The sequence below is a fragment of the Trichechus manatus genome, unplaced genomic scaffold (assembly GCF_000243295.1).
Source record: "Trichechus manatus latirostris isolate Lorelei unplaced genomic scaffold, TriManLat1.0 scaffold00002, whole genome shotgun sequence".
NCBI lineage: Eukaryota > Metazoa > Chordata > Mammalia > Sirenia > Trichechidae > Trichechus > Trichechus manatus.
Window position 1 is genome coordinate 12,495,863 of NW_004443938.1, and position 5,708 is coordinate 12,501,570.

The 5,708-nt window shown below is 41.9% G+C and overlaps 1 pseudogene; it reads left to right on the top strand.

The window, feature by feature from the left end:
- The first annotated feature begins 45 nt into the window (after positions 1-45).
- LOC111819914 (COX assembly mitochondrial protein 2 homolog pseudogene) lies at positions 46-3,588 on the top strand (annotated as a pseudogene).
- The last annotated feature ends 2,120 nt before the right edge of the window (positions 3,589-5,708 follow it).

The window sequence follows — 5,708 nt, forward strand, 5'->3', positions numbered from 1 at the left end:
ACCCACCAGCTGCTCCACAGGAGAAAGATGTGGCAGTCTGCTTCCGTAAGGATTTACAGCCTTGGAAACCCTATGGGGCAGCTGTACTCTGCCCTTACAGGTCCCTATGAGTCAGAATCGACTCAATGGCAGTAAGTTTTCTGGTTTACTGTGATTCTATCTGAACAGTGGAGTAGCCCTTCTTCCCAGAAAACAGTGATACCTCAAATAAAAGAATAGACATCAGTAGCAGAGAAAAGGATAATGATCCAAGTCTTCCCTTAAACCACTTTCAATTAAGGGCTATAATCATAGCTGGAGATAATGAACTGACGCAATGATTTATATCATCCAGGTTCTCAGACGGGATTCCATATTCATTTATTAAAAGCTTAGCTTTTGGAAGAAACAGATCAGTTCTATTTCCTTCAAATTCTTACACCACAATCGGTAAGAGCTTAAACAAGATAGCATTTGTACACCTAAATGTGGAGATACTTAGCGTGGCCCAGGGCTACATAAGAAAGAACAATTCAGTGGAGTTAGTGGGAAAAGAAGGTTGTAGTATCAACATGCATAAACTCAGTGTTTATACTTTGAGAATTCATTATACTTAATGAATAATGAATATGTACTGCTGTTTTAATGAATCTATTAAAAACATGACTCTTCCCAAGCAGAATTTACGACACTTTATAAAAATCACATACAAAACAAAATAAGATTATGCATAACAACTTTTAAAAGGAAAAACAGAGTTAAGGAAAAAGAGATTGCAAAAATGTTAACACTAAGCACAAAAAACTTGGCCTTAAGCATGGCTGCAATCAAAACAGAAAGCGAAGCAGGGTGGTTTACATAAATCTCATTATCAGAAATAAGGAAGCTGCCTGGTTACCCAGGGAAGTCAAGGTTTTTCCTAGTACTGAATTCTGAAAGTATTTTGCAATGGAAGTACTACATAAAGACCATCAGAAGATGGAAATGATAATGTCTATAACAATCTCACACAAATGTAGAAATAGGACTTACAACTATTTCCTAACAGTAAACATGGATAAAAGCTTAACATCACTGGGTAATTTGGTGAAAACAATTTTGGAAGGGTTAGGGGCTCTAATGGCGCAAACAGTTAAGAGTATGGGGTAGTTCTACTCTGCCACATGGGCTCACTATGAGCTGAAATGACTCGACAGCACCTAACAACAAAACAGGGTAATGTGGTCCAAAACATACGATGGGTAGAGCAGACCAAAAACATGTCCTTCCCACACCTCCTAAAATCATGGATCTCAATCAGACAAGTTAACAAATAAGCAAAGGCAAGGTGCTCAGTCTCCCTGCTTCCTGTTTACCTGTGAAATGCTACCACACATCTGTCCCTGTCATCCCACTGGGCTGATGGAAGGATACAAACCAGAATGGATGAACAGCCTCCATGTTTCGGCCAGTTCCGTAAATGAGGAAATGAAGGCAGCAATTTCAACCAAGGGGTCCAGAATCTGAATCACCTCTCTTAAGATGCCAGTAAAATGCACAAGAGCACTGAGATGCTGTTTCTTTCTCCTTCTGCCTTTCTGACTATCCTTCCCCAAATATCCCTAAAGCAGCTCAACCTGGCTCAAGCGATGATCCACCCCTCCCAGTCATTTACCTGAAGAACTGGGAGCAAAAAAGTTTGAGAGGAGCTATTTTTTCTCAGATGTAACACAAGATATCTGCTACTTTTTTTTTTTTTTAACAAAAAAATGAAGTGGTGAGCGGAAGCTGGCCATGGCGGGCATCCCAACCCTTCACCGTCCGCGGAAGGGGCCCAGCTCTTGGCTCCTCAAGCAGCCGGCCTCTGGATCGGGGGTCATAGTTGAATGCAGCTTCAGTCCTCCCAGGCTGCTCTGCTGTGCTCCACCCCCTTCTCCTAACGATGCATCCTGACCCATCTCCATACGTGCACACTGGAGCATGCAACATCTTGATTAACTTGCTAAAGGAATGGCACAAAAATCACAGCATTCTGAAATTTTTTGGTCATTGCAACCATCTTGATCGGCAGATGCAAAAATGACTGAAGAATGAGCATGTGGAGAATGGAAACGCAATGCGAACTAGACTCTTTAATCCTCCAGAGGAGTCTGAAACTTGAGTTCTATTTTCACTGCATGCCTTGGCTGAGCGAAGACCTAAAGACTCTTGGTTGATAGTCAGAAGAATCCTATCTATTTGGTCTCTGTGATCCTTTGACTGGAAAGTGTGACCCACTTTTGTACATGAAGACGTGGGAGAACCCAGGATTCTGAGTATTTGTGGAGTGGAGTCTTTAGTAGCAGTCTCTCCCACCTGCCAACACACCAGACTTCTAACATGTTCCCTTCCCTTTGTCTACAACCAGTTAACATTGAGTAACTTATCTCCCTCAGTAAAATAACTTACTTTAATCATAGAAAAAAGACCAACTAAATTTATGTACCCGTCCATGTCTACATCTGTTCATTCACTGACAAACATTCGAGTGCCTCAGATCCCAGGCACTCTGTTAAGCCATGTGAAATTGGCTTTCCAACCTAGGTTAAAAAATGACAGTTTAAACAGCTAAAATGCATACTACAAGCTAAGAGCACCTTACAAATAACACTTGGGTGGAAGACTGTCCACTGTAAACCTGAAAATGGCTTAGGACCTCAAATACAAAATCATATCTTCAATTAATTACTCACCAGTGACCACCGACATAAGGGGACTGGCACCCAGCATTGTCACCACAGCCCAAGCCAATGGTTTTCATAGCTACAAACGCACGGAAGCAGCCAGTTAAAGTGGAAATCAGATTGTGCAGGGACTCTCCCTGACCACAGTTTTCTCCTTCGGCATGAAGCAGTTTTTAATTTCACTGAAGAATCTCTACAAGAAACCAATCTTCATAATAAAAATAAAATCTATACTCAGGTAGGCACTTGTTCCAAAAAGCTAAGAAAGGGGATTCCTGGTGAAGAAAACATGACTTTAAATAATCAGGGAAGATACTCTGATAAATGACCAGAGGAAAATATCAGAAATCAAAAAGCAATTTAAAAAGAAGAGATACAATGGCATAAAAGCATTGTGTCTTGCACTTGGCATGGCTTCAATTACTCATAACATATCAGATTTCCTTCTTTTAAATGCATTCATATTACATCGGTCTTGTTACCACCCTAAGATTAATGCCGAACTACAATTCTAATTAAAATTCACACAGAGGCCTGGCCCTTAACAACAAACACTCAAGCTGGTAAATAAAAGGAAATGGAGACAGCATAAATAAGCGAAATACACCATCTTCTCACTTGGTGAATTGCCAATTTGACGCCCCCAGTTACAAAAGCGTAAGCTTTACATCTATAGTGACCCACCTGTCTGCTGTCTACCCACATGGCAAATGCCTCACATTTTGCCTTGTCATTAAGGGCATCACCTAATTTCACAATATCCTTCTGAAATAACAGCCCGATGGCCTAAGGGCTGACTTTCTAGGCAAAGAGGCTCACATGCTAAATTCCAAGGCAAACAAATATCAAATGTTCACAGATGTCTGCTGCCTTTGAGAACCTCTTGGAAGAGAATGAATCCGTCCGCTGTATCTCTCTTAAGAAGACAGGAAGAACCACACCACCCTGGGGGAGGGAAACAGACAGACCAAGGCCACTTTCCCGATTACGCTACTGTCAAATGACTGGATGGGGAAAGGGAGGTTTGCTATTGTTTGTTTGCTTTTAAAGGTATCATGTTATCTGAAGTTAAACACTAATTAAGCCATTTGAAACTAACTTTTGCATAGTTTAAGCCATGTGTGTTAAAGACTTTCCTCACGGATGGATACAAAGTATCATACTCTGGCTAGAAAATGTTTTCTAAACATCTTAGTGCCAAATGCTACATTGTTATTTTCCCATAATATTAAGATCAGAATATAACCGGGAAGGGAAAAGAACACATCTTCGTGTCATACTTGACCTAAATCATGGATAAGTGCTAATGAAGTTCATATGTATATTTACGGTAGAAAACATATACAAGACTTAAATTGACCAATTACCGATGTTGCACTGCTCAGCAAAAACGAGGCCCAGTGTCATGGGACGCCATGGAGTACACATAAAGGAATGCCAACATCACCCCACAAGCTCCCTAAATGCAGACACTGTGACTTTGCTGACTCTCCTCCCTGCCACCTGTCCCAACACCAACCAGAGGCCCTCTACACGTATGTGTTCAATTAGATATTTAGAGGGGAAAAAATCTGGATTAAATAAAGAACACTTACTGACATCTATTAAGAAACAAAATAAAGTCATAAAACAGGTAAAAGAAATTTCAAGAAGAAAAATCAAATTAACAGAGCAACTGTTTCTCTCAACTCACCATGTAAATTTTTTCTCAAATTAAATCAGACGAAAAGTATTATCAAAGTAGGTTTGCACTGCTTTCCTAGAAAAGACCTAAGCATGTCTTTAAAATTAAGCATTTCAATCAACCCAGTCAACACGAGCATAAACACAACCTAACAATAAAAAAATCTTTCGGAAAGTGCTGGATCATTTTACATTTATAGTGAGGGGTCAAAAAAACAATATTTTATTTTGCATTTCCTCTCTAAACTTTCCAAAATGTGCTATATCAAAACAACTGAAGGGAAAGATAAAGTGCTAGAGCGTGGTTCCTTCTTTAAGAAGCTGTGCTGTCCACACAGCTCACTGCCCGATTCCGTACAGCCTGGACACCTTGAAGAATCTCAAAGGAGCTGTGAAGACAGACACCGCCCTTCCCCCCACATCTGGTCTAAAGGATACACAGTGCAGTCCACTTGATTGACAGTCAACAGATTGAGGATGTCTCCATGCTGTGACGATTAATTTAGTACAAGCAGAAGGGCGCCCATGCCTCCTCCACCTCCTGCTGAGAGGGACCAATGCAGCTTGAGCTCTGATACACAGGAGGGCCACAGTATCAAAGGAAGTAGAGTGGGTCAGCAGTAGGCAGTGGAGGCTGGCACGGTGGTCTCGGAGTGGAGAAGTCAGAGCTGCCTCTAGCCAAGCTTAAGATGATCCAAAGAGCCCAAAACAATTGCTTCTCATCCCTTATTCCCCTCAAAAGATTACTGCTGCCAGAAAAAGAAAACAAGGGCTATTTCTGGCACCCACACACCTGGGGCTGCTGAAGGAAGGAGTAAGCAGTTGCAGGATCTTTGCATCGTTGAGGTGAACTCTCCACGTCCCGAGAATCATCCAGGGTGTCACGGTATTAAGATCTGATCTGCGAGGTGCAGTGCTTCCGCCTAACAGCCAACAGTGAGTCTCCAGGCCACTGGAGTCTGGTAACCTGGTGCAGTCACTAGGAACCTCCCAACACACCCACCCTGCGTTCTCCCAGCAGCTGGAAAAGCAGCACAGGAAGGAGAGGGGAGGAGCTGTTCTTCACCCTGACACAACCCTGTGGCCAAGGCTGCCGTAGCTTCTAAGCAGGCTTCCCTAAGGCAGGCTTCCCACACGGTTTGTAAACTCTTTGTATAGAATGACTGCTCAACTTTGAATAAATATTTCCAAAGAAATAACATCATAAGCATGATCACTGCTACACAGACAGGCTAGTCCATAAAGCCATTCTAAGCCACAGTTAACTTGGGGTAAAACACCAACAGCACTTTGTCTGATACTCTTTAATGTCTATGAAAATCTCACTTCCCTGACCTCTCCAAC